Source organism: Bos mutus, chromosome X (assembly GCF_027580195.1).
Source record: "Bos mutus isolate GX-2022 chromosome X, NWIPB_WYAK_1.1, whole genome shotgun sequence".
NCBI lineage: Eukaryota > Metazoa > Chordata > Mammalia > Artiodactyla > Bovidae > Bos > Bos mutus.
In genome coordinates this window covers 12,929,561-12,953,598 of record NC_091646.1, presented here as the reverse complement: position 1 = coordinate 12,953,598, position 24,038 = coordinate 12,929,561, and positions in this window count along the sequence as shown.

Sequence of the window (24,038 nt, the reverse complement as noted above, 5' to 3'; positions counted from 1 at the left end):
CAGTGGACAGAGTTAAGGTTAAGAGGTGTAATCAGGCAGCTGGAAAATGTCCTTCAGAATGTAAGAAGATGATAACAGCGTTGACTGTAGAGGCACATCACTAATGAATATTTTTTTTTCTCAGTTGACAAATTAAAGCAAAAGTATGCTTATTCAAGCTAGCTAATTTTGAACTCTGGCAAAGAACATCAACATCTTGTTACTCATGATTCTTTGAGGAAGTGGTGTCTTTATCAAAGGAGGGAAGATTCCTCCTGCACAGATAACAGCTGACAACAGTGATGTGACCAAGAAAAAGAGGTCAAGAAACATCTCCAAGGGGACTGGGGGACATACAGGATCCAATGATACTACTCACAGAAGGAACACTACTACTGCTAAATTCTAAGTCACTTCAATCGTGTCCGACTCTGTGCGACCCCATAGACGGCAGCCCACCAGGCTCCCCCGTCTCTGGGATTCTCCAGGCAAGAACACTGGAGTGGTTTGTCATTTCCTTCTCCAATGCATGAAAGTGAAAAGTGAAAGTAAAGTCGCTCAGTCGTGTCCGACCCTTAGCGACCCCATGGACTGTGGCCTACCAGGCTCCTCCGTCCATGGGATTTTCCAGACAAGAGTACTGGAGTGGGTTGTCATTGCCTTCTCCGCACAGAAGGCACAAGCCACCTGTCAAAAAATCTTGCCCCATCTTCATCTCAGTTAGAGACGTCTTATATAAACTCCCGATCTTTCCAAGTATTCTGAACTGATCACATGACATGCCTTTCCACTTACTAAGTACTAGGAAATAACAAAATTCACAAACACAAACACACATACATATATACACACACCTACACATACACATACACATTCCTAAATGTTTACTGGGAGTCTAGGTGAATGAAATAACACTATCCTAAATGTAGCATCCCTCTGCAGGACCAGTCCTCAGGACTACTTGATGTCTGCTTTTAGACTACAAAGCTTTTCACAGAAAATTAGCCAGATATGTCAGAACTGAAACCAGCTTTGCAAAAGTTTAATCTATTTTAAGGAAAAGGGTAGAGTTGGAAGAAATGTTATATTTAGGAAAAACAGTAATTATATTAAGTAGTGGTAAAGTTAAGGACTAGCACGTACATATGGAGTTGACATGAGGTATGTGGGTTCTTTCAATACTGCTTTAGATCATAACCTATTAGGTCAGTAGTATTTGTTAATGAGCATTTTAATAAAGAAGTGTTTGGATATTTTCTACAAAGTATAAAGAATAAATAAGTTAAAAATATACCAAATATATATAATACATTTTACCTGTTCATTAAATATCTAGGGAAAAAGAGGTGCAAAAATGATAAAATTTTCTGCTTAGCAACATATTTGTATTAATAATCACTGCCTAGATCCCCAGATTTTCATCCCAGTGCCTCCATTATACTGTGTTTTTGGCTCTCTCATTCAATTTATTTTTGCCTGTGAAGAGATTAGTTATTTAGAGTTTGAAGCCAATACTAAGGCACTCTCATCTATCATAGAATACAACCTAAATATAGTCTATTTATGAACAAAAGAAATGGAAAGGATACAAATTGGAAAGGAACAAGTTAAACTGACTTTAATGAAAGATGACATGGTCTTATATATACAAAATCCCCAAGACTCTAAAAATAAATAGACTCAATAAAGTTGCAGGACACAAAAAAAATATAAAAATTATTATTGTTTCTATACACTAAAAATAAACTATCTGAACAAGAAATTAAGAAAACAATTATATTTACAATAGCATCAAAAAGAATGAGTTACATAAGAAGTTTAACTGAGATGAAAAATGTGTACAATGAAACTAGACATCACCGATGAAAGAAAATAAAGAAGACACAAATAAGTGGAAAGACTCTTGTGTTCATGGATTGGAAGAATATTATTAAAATGTCAATAGTATGCAAAGTCATCTACAAATCTAATGTAATCTCTCTCAAAATTCAAATGGCATATTTCTCTGAAATAATAAAGCAATCATAAAATTTGTGTGGGGCCACAAAAGACCCAAATAGCCAAAGCAATTTTGAAAAGGGAGAACAAAGCAGGAGACCTCATACTTATGATTAATAAGTATATTACAAAATATAGTAATCAAAACGGTATGGCACATGCATAAAAACAGACAAACCAATAGAAGAGACTAGAAAGATGGAAAATAACACACACATATGAGGCCAATTAATCTATGCCAAAGGTGTCAAGAATACACAATGGAGAAACAATAATCTTCTCAATAGATAGTGTTGGGAAAACTGCATATTCACATGCCAAAGAATGAAACTGAACTCCTCTCTTACAACATCCATAGAAATCAATTTTAAATGGATATAAGACCTGAAACTGTAATATTTCTAAAGAAAACAGAGGGGAAATTACTAGAACTAATCAATGATTATAGTAAAGTTGCAGGATATCAACACACAGAAATCCCTTGCATTCCTATACACTAATAATGAGAAAACTGAAAGAGAAATTAAGGAAACAATTCCATTCACCATTGCAATGGAAAGAATAAAATACTTAGGAATATATCTACCTAAAGAAACTAAAGACCTATATATAGAAAACTATAAAACACTGGTGAAAGAAATCAAAGAGGACACTAATAGATGCAGAAATATACCATGTTCATGGATTGGAAGAATCAATATAGTGAAAATGAGTATACTACCCAAAGCAATTTATAGATTCAATGCAATCCCTATCAAGCTACCAACGGTATTCTTCACAGAGCTAGAACAAATAATTTCACAATTTGTATGGAAATACAAAAAACCTCGAATAGCCAAAGCTGTCTTGAGAAAGAAGAATGGAACTGGAGGAATGAACCTACCTGACTTCAGGCTCTATTACAAAGCCACAGTTATCAAGACAGTATGGTACTGGCACAAAGACAGAAATATTGATCAATGGAACAAAATAGAAGGCCCAGAGATAAATCCACACACATATGGACACCTTATCTTTGACAAAGGAGGCAAGAATATACAATGGATTAAAGACAATCTCTTTAACAAGTGGTGCTGGGAAAACTGGTCAACCACTTGTAAAAGAATGAAACTAGAACACTTTCTAACACCATACACAAAAATAAGCTCAAAATGGATTAAAGATCTAAACATAAGACCAGAAACTATAAAACTCCTAGAGGAGAACATAGGCAAAACACTCTCCGACATACATCACAGCAGGATCCTCTATGACCCACCTCCAAGAATATTGGAAATAAAAGCAAAATTAAACAAATGGGACCTAATTAAACTTAAAAGCTTCTGCACAACAAAGGAAACTATTAGCAAGGCGAAAAGGCAGCCTTCAGAATGGGAGAAAATAATAGCAAATGAAGCAACTGACAAACAACTAATCTCAAAAATATACAAGCAAATCCTGCAGCTCAACTCCAGAAAAATAAATGACCCAATCAAAAAATGGGCCAAAGAACTAAATAGACATTTCTCCAAAGAAGACATACAGAGGGCTAACAAACACATGAAAAGATGCTCAACATCACTCATTATCAGAGAAATGCAAATCAAAACCACTGTGAGGTACCATTTCACGCCAATCAGAATGGCTGCAATCCATAAGTCTACAAGCAATAAATGCTGGAGAGGGTGTGGAGAAAAGGGAACTCTCTTACACTGTTGGTGGGAATGCAAACTAGTACAGCCACTACGGAGAACAGTGTGGAGATTCCTTTAAAAACTGGAAATAGAACTGCCTTATGATCCAGCAATCCCACTGCTGGGCATACACACTGAGGAAACCAGAAGGGAAAGAGACACATGTACCCCAATGTTCATTGCAGCACTGTTTATAATAGCCAGGACATGGAAGCAACCTAGATGTCCATCAGCAGATGAATGGATAAGAAAGCTGTGGTACATATACACAATGGAGTATTACTCAGCCATTAAAAAGAATACATTTGAATCAGTTCTAATGAGGTGGATGAAACTGGAGCCTATTGTACAGAGTGAAGTAAGCCAGAAAGAAAAACCCCAATACAGTATACTAACGCATATATATGGAATTTAGAAAGATGGTAACAATAACCCTGTGTACGAGACAGCAAAAGAGACACCGAAGTATAGATCAGTCTTATGGACTCTGTGGGAGAGGGAGAGGGTGGGGAGATTTGGGAGAATAGCATTGAAACATGTATAATATCATGTATGAAACGAGTCACCAGTCCAGGTTCGATGCACAGTACTGGATGCTTGGGGCTGGTGCACTGGGACGACCCAGAGGGAGGGTAGGGGAGGGAGGAGGGAGGAGGGTTCAGGATGGGGAATGTGGGTATACCTGTGGCGGATTCATTTCAATATTTTGCAAAACTAATACAATATTGTAAAGTTTAAAAATAAAATAAAATTTAAAGGAAAAAAAAGGCTGAATATTTTATCTGTTAAAAAAAAAAAAAAGAAAGAAAACAGAGGGGAATATTCCTTGACATTGGTCTTAGCAATATATATATATAACATCAAAATCACAGGCAACAAAAGCAAAAATAAACAAATGGGCCTACATTAAGCTAAAAATATTCTGCACAGCAAGAAACGTTCAACAAAATGAAAAGGCAACATATTGAATGGGAGAATATATTTGCAAACATTAATCTGATGAGGGTTAAGTATCCAAAATATATTAAAAATTCATATAGTTCAATAGCAAAATTTATATATTATATTTAAAAATGGGCAAAGAGATGGAGGAGATTAAGATGGTGGAATGTGAAAATGCTGGATTCACCTCCCCTCATGAACACATAAAAGATAAATCTAAATGGGGAGGAGTCCTCACTGAAAACAAACCGGAGTCTAGAAGAAAGATAAACTTATACAACCAAGACTGTAAAGGAAGGTCTACATGGAGTTGGATAGGAACCATTTAAATAAGCTAGTATGAATATTAAATGAGAAAAATTATAAAATCAACTATACAAAAAGCAGTGAAGGGATAAACATGAAGATGTAAAATATGACAGTGAAAACAAAAAATGTGGAAGAGGGGGGTAAAAAATGTAGCTCTTTTAGAATGTGTTTAAACTTAAATAACTACCAAATGTGTTTGAAATTAAATGACTACCAGTTTAAAACAAGTAGATAGAGTTATATGTCAGCATATACAAATACCATGGTAACCACAAACCAAACCCTACAATAAACAAAAACTAAGCACAGAAAGGAACATAAACATATCACTAAAGAAAATCAACAAATCACAAAGGAAGAAATCGAAAGGAAAAGAAAAAGACGAAGCAAAACTATACAAACAACCAGATAACAAGTAACAAACTGGCAATAAGTCAGTTCAGTTCAGTTCAGTCACCCAGTCATGTCCCACTCTTTGCGACCCCATGAATCGCAGCATGCCCGGTCTCCCTGTCCATCACCAACTCCTGGAGTTCACTCAGACTCACGTCCATCGAGTCAGTGATGCCATCCAGCCATCTCATCCTCTGTTGTCCCCTTCTCCTCCTGTCCCCAATCCCTCCCAGCATCAGAGTCTTTTCCTTTTTTTTTTTTATAGTTATACAATAAGTGGGGTGGGGAAGTGGCTTATAGGGGCTGTCAAGGACTCTAATTTTCCATGAAATCCAAAGCTCCAAGAACAGTTCACCTCAAATAAAAACTTCTTCCTTCATTTCAGCAGATACTCCCATCCATAAACCTAGAATTTAGTAAGAGTAGGTACACATGTACACCCATGGTTGATCCATGTCAATGTATGGCAAAAACCTCCGCAGTATTGTAAAGTAATTAACCTCCAATTAAAATAAATAAATTAAAAACAAAAAGAGTAGGGAAAGAATACAATTTTTACAAACCTCTTTCTTTGATGAGATTTCCAGTTTCCTTTCCTGTTGTCTCTTGAAACACAGCCCCTCCAAGTCTTAAAAACAGGAATTGTATGTTCAAGGGATAAACTGACAATTTAGAACTTCTGTTGTTATTATAAAAATAATAGAGTCTTTTTCCAATGAGTCAACTCTTCCCATGAGGTGGCCAAAGTACTGGAGTTTCAGCTTTAGCATAATTCCTTCCAAAGAAATTCCAGGGCTGATCTTCAGAATGGACTGGTTGGATCGCCTTGACGTCCAAGGGACTCTCAAGAGTCTTCTCCAACACCACAGTTCAAAAGCATCAATTCTTTGGCACTCAGCCTTCTTCACAGTTCAACTCTCACATCCATACAAGACCACAGGAAAACCCATAGCCTTGACTAGACGGACCTTTGTAGGCAAAGTAATGTCTCTGCTTTTGAATATGCTATCTAGGATGGTCATAACTTTTCTTCCAAGGAGTAAGCGTCTTTTAATTTCATGGCTGTAGTCACCATCTGCAGTGATTTTGCAGCCCCCAAAAATAAAGTCATCCAGTGTTTCCACTGTTTCCCCATCTATTTCCCATGAAGTGATGGGACCAAATGCCATGATCTTCATTTTCTGAATGTGGAGGTTTAACCCAACTTTTTCACTCTCCTCCTTCACTTTCATCAAGAGGCTTTTTAGTTCTTCTGCACTTTCTGCCATAAGGGTGGTGTCATCTTCATATCTGAGGTTCTTGATATTTCTCTCAGAAATCTTGATTCCAGCTTGTGCTTCTTCCAGTCCAGCGTTTCTCATGATGTACTCTGCATATAAGTTAAGTAAGCAGGGTGACAATATACAACCTTGACGTACTCCTTTTCCTATTTGGAACCAGTCTGCTGTTCCATGTCCAGTTCTAACTGTTGCTTCCTGAAATGCATACAGATTTCTCAAGAGGCATGTCAGGTGGTCTGGTATTCCCATCTCTTTCAGAATTTCCCACAGTGTATTGTGATCCACAGAGTCAAAGGCTTTGGCATAGTCAATAAAGCAGAAATAGATGTTTCTCTGGAATTCTCTTGCTTTTTCCATGATGCAGCGGATGTTGGCAATTTGATCTCTGGTTCCTCTGCCTTTTCTAAAATCAGCTTGAACATATGGAAGTTCATGGTTCACGTATTACTGAAGCCTGGCTTGGAGAATTTTGAGCATTACTTTACTAGCATGTGAGATGAGTGCAATTGTGTGGTAGTTTGAGCATTCTTTTCCATTGCCTTTCTTTGAGATTGGAATGAAAACTGACCTTTTCCAGTCCTGTGGCCACTGCTGAGTTTTCCAAATTTGCTAGCATATCGAGTGCAGCACTTTCACAGCATCATCTTTAAGGATTTGAAATACCTCAACTAGAATTCCATCACCTCCACTAGCTTTGTTCATAGTGATGCTTTCTAAGGCCCACTTGACATCACATTCCAGGATATCTGGCTCTAGGTGAGTGATCACATCATCGTGATTATCTTGGTCATGAAGATCTTTTTTGTATAGTTCTGTGTATTATTGCCACCTCTTCTTAGTATCTTCTGCTTTTGTTAGGTCCATACCATTTCTGTCCTTTATCGAGCTCATCTTTGCATGAAATGTTCCCTTTGTATCTCTAATTTTCTTGAAGAGATCTCTAGTCTTTCCCATTCTGTTGTTTTCCTCTATTTCTTTGCATTGATCCTTGAAGGCTTTCTTTTCTCTTCTTGCTATTCTTTGGAACTCTGGATTCAGATGCTTATATCTTTCCTTTTCTCCTTTGCTTTTTGCTTCTCTTCTTTTACAGCTATTTGTAAGGCCTCCCCAGACATACCTTTAAATAATCACTTTAAATGTCAATGGACTAAATGCTCCAATCAGAAGACACAGGGTGGCTGATTGAATTAAAAACAAGACCTATCTATATACTGCTTACCAAGGCTCACTTTAGTGCAAAAGTCAGACTGAAAGTGAAAGTACAGAAAAAGACACTTCTTGCAAATGAAGAAAACTGGGTTTCCGTAGTGGCTCAGACAGTAAAGATTCTGCCTGCAGTGAGAACACCCAGGTTTGATTCCTGAGCTAAAAAGATCCCCTGGAGAGGGAATGGCTATCCCCTCCAGTATTCTTGCTTGGAGAATTCCCCTGACAGAGAAGACTGGTGGGCTACAGTCCATAGCATCACAAAGAGTCAGACACAACTTACACAAGTTAGCAATACACATATAAGACAAAACAGACTTTAAAACAGTTTATAACAAAAGACAAAGAAAGGCATTATACAATGATAAAAGGTCAATAGAAGAGAAGATATAACATTTATTAACTTATATGTACCTTATATAGAAGCACCTAAATATATAAAGCAAATGATACCAGATATAAAGGGAGAAATTGACCATACTACAAAAGCATTAAGGAAGGGGACTTGAACACCCCACTTACATCAATGGACTGAAAACTCAGCAGTGGGCACAGGGCTGGAAAAAGTCAGTTTTCATTCAAATTCCAAAGAAAGGCAATACCAAAGAATGCTCAAACTACTGCAAAATTGCACTCATCTCACACACTACCAAAGTAATGCTCAAAATTCTCCAACCAGGCTTCAACAATATGTGAACCATGAACTTCCAGATGTTCAAGCTGGATTTAGAAAAGGCAGAGGAACCACAGATCAAATTGCCAACGTTCGTTGGATCATAGAAAAAGCAAGAGAGTTCCAGAAAAACATCTATTTATGCCTTATTTACTACACCAAAGCCTTTGACTGTGTGGAACACAATAAACTGTGGAAAACTCTGAAAGAGATGGGAATACCAGACCACCTGACCTGCCTCTTGAGAAATCTGTATGCAGGTCAGGAAGCAACAGTTAGAAGTGGACATGGAACAACAGACTGGTTCCAAATAGGAAAAGGGGTACGTCAAGGCTGTATATTGTCACCCTGCTTATTTAACTTATATGCAGAGTACATCATGAGAAATGCTGGACTGGAAGAAGCACAAGCTGGAATCAAGATTTCCAGGAGAACTATCAATAACCTCAGATATGCAGATGACAATACCCTTATGGCAGAAAGTGAAGAAGAGCTAAAGAGACTCTTGATGAAAGTGAAGAGTGAAAAGTTGGCTTAAAAGCTCAATATTCAGAAAAAAAATATATGTATATATGTATGTATATGTGTGTGTGTGTGTGTATATATATATATATATATATATATATATATAATGGCTTATGGTCCCATCACTTCAAGGCAAATAGATGGAGAAACAGTGGAAACAGTGTCAGACTTTTTATTTTTGGAGCTCCAAAACCACTGCAGATGGTGACTGCAGCCATGAAATTAAAAGACGCTTACCCCTTGGAAGAAAAATTTTGACCAACCTAGACAGCATATTACAAAACAGATACATCACTTTGCCAACAAAGGTCCATCTAGTCAAGGCTATGGTTTTTCCAGTAGTCATGTATGGATGTAAGAGTTGGACTATAAAGAAAGCTGAGCACCGAAGCTGAACTTTTGAACTGTGGTGTTGGAGAAGACTCTTCGGAGTCATTTGGACTGCAAGGAAATCTAACCAGTCCATCCTAAAGGAAATAAGTCCTGAATATTCATTGGAAAGACTGATGATGAGGCTGAAACTCCAATACATTGGCCACGTGACGCAAAGATCTGACTCATTTGAAAAGACCCTGATGCTGGGAAAGATTGAGGGTGGGAGGAGAAGGAGATGACAAAGGATGAGATGGTTGGATGGCATCAGAGACTCAATGGACATGAATTGAGTAAGCTCCAGGAGTTGGTGATGGACAGGGAGGCTTGGTGTGTTGCATTCCATGGGGGTTGCAAAGAGTCAGACATGACTGAGTGACTGAACTGAACTGAACTACATCAATGGACAGATCATCCCAACAGAAAGGCAATAAGAAAATAGTGCACTTTAGTGACACATTAAATCATCGGACTTAATACATACATACAACTTATTCCATCCCAAAATAGCATAATACATATTATTTTCAAGTGAACATGGAATATTGTTCAGAATAGATCAGTGCTAGAACAGAAAACAAATTTAACAAATTAATCAGAATAGAAACCATATCAAGCATTTTTTTCAAACCACAGTAATATAAAACTAGGAATCAATTACAGGAAGAAAAGTGGGAAAAACACAAACATGTGAAAACTAAGCAACATGCTACCAAAAACCAATGCATCAAGGAAGAAATCAAAGAGGAAATAAGAAAATACCTCAACACAAATGAAAATTAAAACCTACCTTTATACAATATCTATTTGTGTTAGTCGCTCAGTCGTGCCTGACTTTTTGTGACCCAGTGGACTGTAGCCCACCAGGCTCCTTTATCCATGGGATTCTTCAGGTAGTATCTATGGGACATAGCAAAAGCAGTTCTAAGAGGGAGGTTTATATTGATACAGGCCTACCTCAAAAAAACTAGAAAAATCTCAAATAAATAACCTAACTTGTCATTAAAAGAATTAGAAAAAAGGAAGTAACAAAGCCCAAAGTTAGGAGAAGGAAGGAAATGACAGGGGAAATATATAAAATTGACACACAAAAAACTAATAGGATAAATGAAACCAAGAGTTATTAAAAAAAATAAACAAAACTGATATGACTTTAGCCAGGATCATAAAAAAAGCAAGGACCCAAATAAAATAATAAATAAAAGGAGAGAAATTACAACTCATATTAAGAGATACAAAAACATCTTAAAATAATACTGTAGTTTTACGCTAAGAAATTGGACAATCTAGAAGAAACAGATAAATTTCTAGAAACATACAATCTTCCAAAGCTGAATAAGTAAGAAATAGACAATCTACAGACCAATCATGAACTGACCAATCATGAATAGTGAAATTAAACTAGTAATATAAGAAAACTCCCAGCAAACAGAAGTTCAGGACTGGTAGGTGTCACAGGGTGAATTCTACCAAACATATCTAGTCCAAATAAAGTGAAGAGGAAAGAATACTCTTAAATTCATACAAGGCCACCATTGCCCTGATGCCAAAACCAGAAAATTACAGGGCTATATTTTGGATGAACTGTTGTTGATTTGTGTCTGGAACTGGTGGGACTGTAGCCCACCAGGCTCCTCTGTCCATGGGATTTCCCAGGCATGAATACTGAAGTGAGTTCCCATTTCCTTCTTCAGGGGATCTTCATGAAACATATTTCAGATGAATACAGGCACAAAAGTCCTAAATAAAATATTGGCAAACAGAATTCAAGAATATATAAAAGGATCATAAACCATATCAGATGGGATTTATTTCAGGGATAAATACAAGGATAGTTGCAAGGATAGTTCAATATCCATAAATCAATCAATATGATACACCACATTAACATAAAGAATTATAAAAATCACATGATCATCTTGAGAGATGCAGAGAAAGCATTTGACAAAATTTAACATCCATTCATGATAAAAACTCTCATCAAAGTCAGTATAGAGGGAACATATCTGAAATTATGGGGCTTACAAAGCTAAGAGTGTGGGTAGATAACTGGGGATAATGAAAGAAGTCATGTTTTGGAGGTGGAGCCATCACTCATGATGACAATGGCCAGAGTATAACCATAGGAGTATTAGCTGTAGTGGAATGGAAAAATATCATTGGAATGCAAAATGCTGAGGAACTGAGGTTATGGATCTTTGGGTTGTGTCACCCACCACAAATGCTTAAGTCATGGCAGATTGTAACAGGAATGGCAGAGGAGGGAGAGGCAGTGAATCAAGAGCCCAGGCTTCCAATAATGAAGAAAATTTGTGCAAGATGTTGATAATGATTAGAGAAGTGATAACTAGAATTATACCCTGATAGCATGGGCTACAAGTATATTGGGAATTTTTTTATTGCAGGGGGAATTAAATAGAACCTTCCAGTGTCAGGAGATGCAGAGTTTCTGGTGTCTGTGGAAGAACAAATAGGAAAGGGAGAGAAAAATGTTAAGGGTGACATTAGAAAAGACATGTGTCAAGCTAAGACTTTTGTCACATTTGAGTGCAGAGTGACAAGACAGGTATGACCTTGGCTAGCACCCCTGGGGCCTTAGGATACACCAGGATTAAGACGAGAAAAACATTAAATAAAATACAGTTGAGGAGTTTCAAGGGTGTGTTTTGACTTGGCAAAGTGGAAATAGAGACTGTAAAGGGTTTTAATGTGGCTGATATTATGATATTTCTCAGTTGGCATGATAAGGTTTATAACTAATGAACAATAATACTTATCTGCTGAGTGGTAGCCATGGTGTTAAGAAGAGCAGTGAAGGGAGCCTTCCTGGAAAACAGGATGAACAAACATCTCTAATCCTCATGGAGAAGAGCTTCCTATATAAGCAGTAACTCTACTTCAGACACAAACACACAGATGAGGTGGCAGAGCCAGAGCAGCTCCTTGTACAAACACAAAGGACCAGGGTAGATGGGGCTCAGGCTGCTGCCTGAGTCTGGGGCCGGCACCGTCCCAAAGTGAGCCCAGACTCAGGGGGGTGCCAGCCCTCTGCCTGGGGCAGCCACTCTGGGGCCTGGATTTGAGCATGTCTGAGGGAAGATCTGGGCTCATGAAAGCATGGCTAGAGGAAAAGAAATAGCTATTATGAGGTCTCAGAAAAAAGAAAGCAAGTCTGATAATTTCCTTCTTTTGGTTCCCTCCCTGTTTCCAGAATCCATGCAGACCCCTGTTCACAATCATTCTAGGCTCCTATAGTCACATCTAGTCAAGCCTGGGAACTGTCAATGCCTCCTTCCACCTACTCACTGCATGCTCTGCCTGCAACCATTGCAGAGTGGTGGGTAGTCTGGAGTTCCACATGAAGAGGCCTCCCAGCCAGGAAGGCTCTTCATCTCCAGCCTCAAGTGAGCTGAGAGCTGCAAGGCCCCAGGGAGCTGTGGACAGACTCCTCCCTGGAAAGGCCCCTCTGCTGTGAACAAAGTTGTGTCTCAGGAGAGAGAGAGAGCACCTCCACCTTCCATACCCAGGAAAGTGAAAGTGAAGTAGCTTAGTCGTGTTCAACTCTTTGCGACCCCATGGATTGTAGCCTACTAGGCTCTTCCCTCCATGGGATTCTCCAGGCAAGAATACTGGAGTGGGTTGCCATTTCCTTCTCCAGGGGATCTTCCCAGCTCAGGGATCTAACCCACATCTCCCGCATTGCAGGCAGACGCTTTAACCTCTGAGCCATACCCAGGAAGCCTGCTACAACTCCAGCCCTGGTTACAGCACAGAGGCCCTCTCCAGGGAAGATGGAGAGGGCGGGATCCTAAAGAGACACCGCATGTTCACCAAGGATAGAAAACTCTGCATCTCACCTTTATAATATTGTAAATATATAGACAAAATGATATGGGAATAAAGAACCACTACAGTAATGTGATCAAAGTGGCATGTCATCATTGAAAGGGCTCTGAAAAGGGCTCACAGTGAGGACATAATTATTCTCACACCATTATAGACATAAAACTTAAAATATATATATACTTATTTATTTTAATTGGAGGCTAATTACTTTACAATATTGTAGTGGTTTTTGCCATACATTGACATAAATCAGGCATGGGTGTAGAGGTGTCCCACAACCTGAAACCCCTTCCTGCCTCCCTCCCCATCAGACCCCTCAGGTGGTCCCAGTGCAATGGCTTTGAGTGCCATGTTTCATGCATTGAACTTAGACTGGTGATCTATATCACATATGGTAATATACATGTTCCAATGCTATTCTCTCAAATCATCACACTCTCACGTTCTACCACAGAGTCCAAAAGTCTGTTCTTTATATCTGTGTCTCTTTTGCTGTCTCGCGTATAGGGTCATCATTAAGTTCAGTTCAGTTCAGTTGCTCAGTATGTCCGACTCTTTGTGTCCCCACAAATCGCAGCATGCCAGGCCTCTGTGTCCGTCACCATCTCCGGGAGATCACTCAGACTCACGTCCATCCAGTCAGTGATGCCATCCAGCCATCTCATCCTCTGTCGTCCCCTTCTCCTCCTGCCCCCAATCCCTCCCAGCATCAGAGTCTTTTCCAATGAGTCAACTCTTTGCATGAGGTGGCCAAAGTACTGGAGTTTCAGCTTTAGCATAATTCCTTCCAAAGAAATTCCAGGGCTGATCTTCAGAATGGACTGGTTGGATCGCCTTGACGTCCAAGGGACTCTCAAGAGTCTTCTCCAACACCACAGTTCAAAAGCATCAATTCTTTGGCACTCAGCCTTCTTCACAGTCCAACTCTCACATCCATACATGACCACTGGAAAAACCATAGCCTTGACTAGACGGACCTTTGTAGGCAAAGTAATGTCTCTGCTTTTGAATATGCTATCTAGGATGGTCATAACTTTTCTTCCAAGGAGTAAGCGTCTTTTAATTTCATGGCTGCAGTCACCATCTGCAGTGATTTTAGAGCCCCCCAAAATGAAGTCTGACAGTGTTTCCACTGTTTCCCCATCTATTTCCCATGAAGTGATGGGACCAGATGCCATGATCTTCGTTTTCTGTATGTTGAGCTTTAAGCCAACTTTTTCATTCTCCACTTTCATTTCATCAAGAGGCTATTTAGTTCCTCTTCACTTACTGCCATAAGGGTGGTGTCATCTGCATATCTGAGATTCTTGATATTCCTCCCTGCAAACTTGATTCCAGCTTGTGCTTCTTCCAGTCCAGCGTTTCTCATGATGTACTCTGTATATAAGTTTAATAAGCAGGGTGACAATATACAGCCTTGACGAACTCCTTTTCCTATTTGGAACCAGTCTGTTGTTCCATGTCCAGCTCTAACTGTTGCTTCCTGACCTGCATACAGATTTCTCAAGAGGCATGTCAGGTAGTCTGGTATTCCCATCTCTTTTAGAATTTTCCACAGTTTATTATGATCCACAGAGTCAAAGGCTTTGGCATAGTTAATAAAGCAGAAATAGGTGTTTTTCTGGAACTCTCTTGCTTTTTCCATTATCCAGCGGATGTTGGCAATTTGATCTCTGGTTCCTCTGCCTTTTCTAAAACCAGCTTGAACATCTGGAAGTTCACAGTTCACATATTACTGAAGCCTGACTTGGAGAATTTTGAGCATTACTTTACTAGCATGTGAGATGAGTGCAATTGTGCAGTAGTCTAAGCATTCTTTGGCTTTGCCTTTCTTTGGGATTGGAATGAAAACTGACCTTTTCTGTTCCTGTGGCCACTGTTGAGTTTTCCAAATTTGCTGGCATATTGAGTTCAGCACTTTCACAGCATCATCTTTCAGGATTTGAAATAGCTCAACTGGAATTCCATCACCTCTACTAGCTTTGTTCGTAGTGATGCTTTCTAAGGCCCACTTGACTTCACATTCCAGGATGTCTGGCTCTAGGTCAGTGATCACATCATTGTGATTATCTTGGTCATGAAGATCTTTTCTGTAGAGTTCTTCTGTGTATTCTTGCCACCTCTTCTTAGTATCTTCTGCTTCTGTTAGGTCCATACCATTTCTGTCCTTTATCGAGCTCATCTTTGCATGAAATGTTCCCTTGGTATGTCTAATTTTCTTGAAGATATCTCTAGTCTTTCCCTTCCTGTTGTTTTCCTCTATTTCTTTGCATTGATCACTGAGGAAGGCTTTCTTATCTCTTCTTGCTATTCTTTGGACGTCTACATTCAGATGCTTATATCTTTCCTTTTCTCCTTTGCTTTTTGCTTCTCTTATTTTCACAGCTATTTGTAAGGCTTCCCCAGACAGCCATTTTGCTTTTTTGCATTTCTTTTTCATGGGGATGGTCTTGATCCCTGTCTCCTGTACAATGTCACGAACCTCCGTCCATAGTTCATCAGGCACTCTGTCTATCAGATCTAGGCCCTTAAATCTATTTCTCACTTCCACTGTATAATAATAAGGGATTTGATTTAGGTCATACCTGGATGATCTAGTGATTTTCCCTACTTTCTTCAATTTAAGTGAATTTGGTAATAAGGAGTTCATGATCTGCGCCAGAGTCAGCTCCCGGTCTTCTTTTGTTGACTGTATAGAGCTTCTCCATCTTTGGCTGCAAAGAATATAATCAATCTGATTTTGGTGTTGACCATCTGGTGATGTCCATGTGTAGAGTCTTCTCTTGTGTTGTTGGAAGAGGGTGTTTGCTATGACCACTGCATTTTCTTGGCAAAACTCTATTAGTGTTTGCCCTGCTTCATTCCATATTCCACGTCCAAATTTGCCTGTTACTCCAGGTGTTTCTTGACTTCCTACTTTTGCATTCCAGTCCCCTATAATGAAAAGGACATCTTTTTTGGGTGTTAGTTCTAAAAGGTCTTGTAGGTCTTCATAGAACCGTTCAGCTTCAGCTTCTTCAGCGTTACTGGTTGGGGCATAGACTTGGATTACTGTGATATTGAGTGGTTTGCCTTGGAAATGAACAGAGATCATTCTGTCGTTTTTGATATTGCATCCAAGTACTGCATTACGGTTTCTTTTGTTGAATATGATTGCTATTCCATTTCTTCTGAGGGATTCCTGTCCACAGTAGTAGATATAATGGTCATCTGAGTTAAATTCACCCATTCCAGTCCATTTGAGTTCGCTGATTCCTAGAATGTCGACATTCACTCTTGCCATCTCCTGTTTGACCACTTCCAATTTGCCTTGATTCATGGACCTGACATTCCAGGTTCCTATGCAATATTGCTCTTTACAGCATTGGACCTTGCTTCTATCACCAGTCACATACACAACTGGGTATTGATTTTGCTTTGGCATAAAGGATCATCATTACCACCTTTCTAAATTCCATATATGTGCTAAAATACTGTAGTGGTGTTTTTCTTTCCGACTTACTTCACTCTGTATAATAGGCTCCAGTTTCATCCACCTCATTAGAACTGATTCAAATGTGTTCTTTTTATTGGCTGGGTAATATTCCATTATGTATATGTACCACAGCTTTCTTATCCATTCGTCTTCTGATGGACATCTAGGTTGTTTCCATATCCTGGCTATTATAAACAGTGCTGTGATGAACATTGGGGTACACATGTCTCTTTCAATTCTGGTTTCCTTGGTGTGTATGCCCAGCAGTGGGATTGGTTGGTCATATGGCAGTTCTATTTCCAGTTTTTTAAGGAATATCCACACTGTTCTCCATAATGGCTGTACTAGTTTGCATTCCCACTGCGAGTGTAAAAGGGTTCCCTTTTCTCTGTACCCTCTCCAGCATTTATTGTTTGTAGGCTTTTTGATAGCAGCCATTCTGACCGGTGTGAGATGGTACCTCATTGTGGTTTTGATTTGCATTTGTCTGACAATGAGTGATGTTGAGCATCTTTTCATGTGTTTGTCAGCCATCTATGTGTTTTCTTTGGAGAAATGTCTGTTAGTACTTTGGCCCATTTTTTGAATGGGTTGTTTATTTTTCTGGTATTGAGCTGCATGAACTACTTTTATATTTTTGAGATTAATTCTTTGTCACTTGCTTCATTTGCTATTATTTTCTCCCATTCTGAAGACTGTCTTTTCACATTGCTTATACCTAAATCAAATCCTTTATGATTATACAGTGGAAGTGAGAAATAGATTTAAGGAACTAGATCTGATAGATAAAGTGCCTGATGAACTATGGATGGAGGTTCGTGACATTGTGCAGGAGACAGGGATCAAGACCATCCCCATGGAAAAGAAATGCAAAAAAAAGCAAAATGGCTGTCAGGGGAGGCCTTACAAATAGCTGTAAAAAGAAGAGAAGCAAAAAGCAAAGGAGAAAAGGAAAGATATAAGCATCTGAATCCAGAGTTCCAAAGAATAGCAGGAAGAGATAAGAAAGCCTTCCTCAGCAATCAATGCAAAGAAATAGAGGAAAACGACAGAATGGGAAAGACTAGAGATGTCTTCAAGAAAATTAGAGATACCAAGGGAACATTTCATGCAAAGATGAGCTCGATAAAGGACAGAAATGGTATGGACCTAACAAAAGCAGAAGATACTAAGAAGAGGTGGCAAGAATACACAGAAGAACTCTACAAAAAAAAAAAAAAAATCTTCATGACCAACCAAGATAATACCGATGGTGTGATCATTCACCTAGAGCCAGATATCCTGGAATGTGATGTCAAGTGGACCTTAGAAAGCATCACTATGAACAAAGCTAGTGGAGGTAATGGAATTCCAGTTGAGCTATTTCAAATCCTGAAAGATGATGCTGTGAAAGTGCTGAACTCAATATGCCAGCAAATTTGGAGAACTCAGCAGTGGCCACAAGACTGGAAAAGGTCAGTTTTCATTCCAATCCCAAAGAAAGGCAATGCCAAAGAATGCTTAGACTACCGCACAATTGCACTCATCTAACGCTAGTAAAGTAATGCTCAAAATTCTCCAAGCCAGACTTCAGCAATACGAGAACCGTGAACTTCCAGATGTTCAAGCTAGTTTTAGAAAATGCAGAGGAACAAGAGACCAAATTGCCAACATCTGTTAGATCCCGTCCCTGGGATTCTCTAGGCAAGAACACTGGAGTGGGTTGCCATTTCCTTCTCCAATGCATGAAAGTAAAAAGTGAAAGTGAAGTCGCTCAGTCGTGTCTAACTCTTAGTGACCCCATGGACTGCAGCCCACCAGTTTCCTCTGTCCATGGGATTTTCCAGGCAAGATTGCTGGAGTGGGGTGCCATTGCCTTCTCCATATCTGTACATATACAATACCATTTGACTTAAAATATCATCAAAGTTAACTATAAGATAAATAATAGAAACTGGGCTTTAAGTTTGGTCCCTTAAGATCATACCATATATTCCTTAATACCTGTTGAGGATAAATCACTACTATGTACTGATACCTTGAGTTATTATTCCGTGCTCTGCTGTGATTCTAGGATCTTTACCCACAGATTTATGGCTTCCGCCTTCTCTCTCTTTTTTTCAGACTGAACTGAAATTGGCCAAAAGCTACCCCAGAAGATCAAGTATCAGACACAATCATAAATAGTATGCCATGTTTGTAGGCTGAAAATGGGAGAAATCAATTGAATGGCTTATGTTTACAAAAAAAAAAAAAAAAAGAGCTAGCCTTTGTATTTAGGCTTTTCCTCATGTGGTACTACGTATTTGCAATCACCTAAATTTCATTTGTGGGGCATTACCATTTTTCAATTGTTCCTCCAGGTATTCTTCTTAACCAAGAGAAATGCAAATATGGTTTTTGCTTGAAACCCCTGCTGATGGAAAGGAAATCTGCACTGCTATTAAGATTATTATGAGCTATCTCCCAGCACTGGACTAAAGTCATTGCATAGAAACTATTTCATAAACCATTCTGTCTCCATAAGGAGAGTGTGACAAGAATTAGATATGATTTCTTCATTTCAATACAATTACTTCTTTATGCAAATAAATGGTCAGGGTGACAAAGTAACAAGGAATAGTGAAGGGTTTCCCAACTTTATACTTGAAATCCATGGCAAGGTCACACCAGCTAATGTGGACAATCAAATTTGACTGTTTCAACAACAAGAGCTTCCCTGATAACTCAAGAATCTGCCTACAATGCAGGAGACCCTGGTTCAATTCCTGGATCAGAAAGATCTGCTGGAGACAGGATAGGTTACCCACTCCAGTATTCTTGGGCTTCCACTGTGGCTTAGCTGGTAAAGAATCCACCCACAATGCAGGATCCCTGCCTGGTTTGGGAAGATCTCCTGGAGAAGGGAAAGGCTACCAACTCCAGGATTTTGGCCTGGAGAATTCCGAGGACTATATAGTCCATGGGATAGCAAAAAATTGGACATGACTGAGCGGCTTTCACTTTCAGTTTCAGACCTTGAGGCCTAGGAATCTGTTAGCTTCCTCTATAACAGCAAGCATTTCAGTAAGTGCTACAGCAGGACATTAAAGTGTGAAAATGTTAAATGGTGATAATATATACAGAACTGGAATCAAAGCAGTGACCTATATGTAGACATAAGGTCTCTCTGTCCATATCATCCTGGTAGCTGCCTTAGATAATTAATTTTCTGCAGGCAAGGCATGATAGTGCTTACACTTCCTTTGAAAGGACAGCACGGGGTGGGGAGGGGGGGCAGTGTTCCTAAGATGGTAGAGGAAGAGGATGGGGAGACCACTTTCTCCCCCACAAATTTATTGAAAGATCATTTAAACGTTGAGAAAATTCCACAAAACAACTTCTGAACACTGGCAGAGGACACCAGGCACCCAGAAAGGTAGTCCATTGTTTTCGAAAGAAGGTAGGACAAAAGATAAAAAGAGAGACAAAAGAGTCTCTGTCCCAGGAGGGAGTTGTAAAAGAGGAGAAGTTTCCAAACACCAGGAAACCCTCTTACCGGCTGGTCTGTTGGGAGTTTTGGAATCTCAGAGGGCAACATAACCAGGAGGAAAAATAAATAAATAAAACCCACAGATTATGTGCCTAATGGCAACTCGCAGGGGAGAAAAGTAGCTGAGATGCTCACATCCACCACCAGCAAGAGGGGGCTGAACAGGGAGGTGAGGGCTGCATTGCTTAGGGTAGGAACCGAGCCTGAACGCCCTGAGGACAATCTGAGGGAGCTAACATGAGACAGCAACCCAAACAGTGGGATAGCCAGGGAGAGAGAGAACTTTCCCATGAAAAGCTCTGTCCTAAGGCACTGCCAGGCCTGTTCACAGAACATAGGACTGAGCAAATACCAGAGGAGAACTAGCCATCTGTGGACTGCCCCATCCCCCGCCAGAGGCAGAGAGGCAGGTGAGTGACAGCCAGAGCAGAAAGGGACAATCTCGGCCCCAGAGACGGCATCCTCTACCAAACTGTGCGCAGGCTCCCAGTTGCTAACCAAGTCTTCCTGGGTTCCTGGACGGTTGACATCCGCTGGAAGGGTTGAAGCCAGAGATCAGCTCCCCAGAAGAAACACAGGGCACACCTGAGATGTCACTCCCACAGTGCACCCAGGAAAATGAGCGGCAGGGATCGGGGAAGTGATAAGACACCCTGCCCCACCTGAGGAGAGTGTGGTCGCCAAACACCTGGTCACCTGAGCTGCTCGGACCTGGGAAGGGCACAAAACGCAGGCCCAGCCAAGTCTGTGCCTTTGTGGAGTACCCAAGACCCTGAACCTGAGAGGCTTAGACCTGGGAAGTGCAAGCAACTCAGGGCTCACTTTAGACAGTTCCCCTACAGAGCAACCTGGAGCCTGAGCAGTGTAGACTGGGAAGGCCTGGTGAGCGGGGCAAACTCAGTGTGGCCAACACACTGCAAGCACTCCCCACACGCTACTGATATCCAATGTTCCTCTCTTCCCACAGCAGGACTGAACAAGTAAGACCCCTTGTGTCAGGGTGGAAATTAGACACTGAAGAGACTTTTTTAGACTGGGTTGATAAATTTAATGCCTTTTATTGCCATACCTCATTTTACTGTGCTTTGCTTTAGTGAGCATTTATAGATACATGTTTTTTTTTTTTTTCCTTGTTAATTTTTCTGTTTAGTTGATCTATCCATAAGTGTGAGTGGGGTATTAAAGTCTCCCACTATTATTGTGTTATTATTAATTTCTCCTTTCATACTTGTTAGGATTTGTCTTACATACTGCGGTGCTCCCATGTTGGGTGGATATATATTTATAATTATTATATCTTCTTCTTGGATTGATCCTTTGATCATTATGTAGTGACCTTCTTTGTCTCTTTTCACAGCCTTTGTTTTAAAGTCTAATTTATCTGATCTGAGTATTGTGACTCCTGCTTTCTTTTGGTCCCAATTTGCATGGAAAATCTTTTTCCAGCCCTTCACTTTCAGTCTGTATGTGTCCCTGTTTTGAGGTGGGTCTCTTGTAGACAACATATGTAGGGTCTTGTTTTTGTATCCATTCAGCCAGTCTTTGTCTTTTGGTTTGGGCATTCAACCCATTTACGTTTAAAAGTAATTACTAATAAAATATGATCCGTTGCCATTTACTTTATTGTTTTGGGTTCGAGTTTATACACCATTTTTGTGTTTCCTGTCTAGAGAATATCCTTTAGTATTTGTTGGAGAGCTGGTTTGGTGGTGCAGAATTCTCTCAGCTTTTGCTTGTCTGAAAAGCTTTTGATTTCTCCTTCATACTTGAATGAGATCCTTGCTGGGTACAATAATCTGGGCTGTAGGTTATTTTCTTTCATCATTTTAAGTATGTCTTGCCATTCCCTCCTGGCTTGAAGAGTTTCTATTGAAAGATCAGCTGTTATCCTTATAGGAATTCCCTTGTGTGTTATTTGTTGTTTTTCCTTGCTGCTTTTAATATTTGTTCTTTGTGTTTGATCTTTGTTAATTTGATTAATATGTGTCTTGGGGTGTTTCTCCTTGGGTTTATCCTGTTTGGGACTCTCTGGGTTTCTTGGACTTGGTGATTATTTCCTTCCCCATTTTAGGGAAGTTTTCAACTATTATCTCCTCAAGTATTTTCTCATGGTCTTTCTTTTTGTCTTCTTCTTCTGGAACCCCTATGATTGAATGTTGTAGCGTTTAATATTGTCCTGGAGGTCTCTGAGATTGTCCTCATTTCTTTTAATTCGTTTTTCTTTTATCCTCTCTGATTCATTTATTTCTACCATTCTATCTTCTAATTCACTAATCCTATCTTCTGCCTCTGTTATTCTACTATTTATTTGCCTCCAGAGTGTTTTTAATTTCATTTATTGCATTATTCATTATATATTGACTCTTTTTATTTCTTCTAGGTCCTTGTTAAACCTTTCTTGCATCTTCTCAATCCTTGTCTCAGGCTATTTATCTGTGATTCCATTTTAATTTCAAGATTTTGGATCAATTTCACTATCATTATTTGGAATTCTTTATCAGGTAGATTCCCTATCTCTTCCTCTTTTGTTTGGTTTGGTGGGCATTTATCCTGTTCCTTTATCTGCTGGAGGTATTCCTCTGTCTCTTCATCTTGTTTAAATTGCTGAGTTTGGGAGTCCTTTCTGTATTCTGGCAGTTTGTGGAGTTCTCTTTACTGTAGCGTTTCCTCGCTGTGTGTGGGTATGTAGAGGTGGCTTGTCAAGGTTTCCTGGTTAGGGAAGCTTGTGTCGGTGTTCTGGTGGGTGGAGCTGTATTTCTTCTCTTTGTTCAGTCGCTATGGGGAGGAGGGAGGGATGCTGCTAACAAATGACACTGGCGTGCGCTCGCAGTGCCTCAGCCACACTGGGTCTGCCCCCGCTCACGGCGCGTGTAGCCTCCCTGCCCACACTGCTCAGGCTCTAGGTTGTTCCGCCGGGAACAATCCGAGGCTGGCCCTGGGTTGCATGCACCTCCCAGGTCCAAGCCGCTCAGGTTCAGGCACTCAGGTAGTCCTCAGAGGCGCAGACTCAGCTGGGGCTGCGTTTTGTGCTCTTCCCAGGTCCGTGCAGCTCAGGTGATGAGGTGTTTGGCGGCGCCAATGCTGCGACTTATCGCCTCCCGCCACTTGGTTATCTGGGTGTAAAACCGGCGCACCTTCTCAGGCAGATGTTGACCGTCAGACCCCAATAAGTTTTAGTTAGCAAAGCCAGTTTTATAGATAATGTCTCTCTGGGGCTGCAATTGCCCCCTTCGGCTCTGGCTGCCTGTCAGCGGAGGGGGGGAGGTTTGCAACCGGCTACCTCTGTTTAGTCCTTTGTTCCGTCTGCGGGCTGGTGTCTTAGGTTAGGGCTGGCTTTTCCGCGTGGTAGATATCCCACAGTCTGGTTTGCTAGCCCAAATTATTTCGGCTCAGATAGCGCTCAGGTATTCAGGGCCAGATTCTTACTCTAAGCGATGCAGCCCGTGCCCTCCCTGCCCAGCCCCCGCTTGCTAATGGCGGATGCAGGCGTCTGCGCTGCTTCTCCGCTGGAGGAGTTACCGTAGGGCTCAATCTGCGAGTTTTAATTGTTTATTTATTTTTCTCCCTGTTATGTTGTCCTCTGTGCTTCCAAAAGCTCGGCACAGATTCGGCAGTGAGAAGGTTTCCTGGTGTTTGAAACTTCTCTCTTTTTAAGACTCCCTTCCCGGGACGGAACTCCGTCCCTCCCTCTTTGTCTCTTTTATTGTCTTTAATATTTTTTCCTACCTCCTTTCGAGGTTGGGTTGCTTTTCTGGGTGCCTGATGTCCTCTGCCGGCATTCAGAAGTTGTTTTAATGAATTTACTCAACGTTTAAATGCTCTTTTGATGAATTTGTGGGGGGAGAAAGTGTTTTCC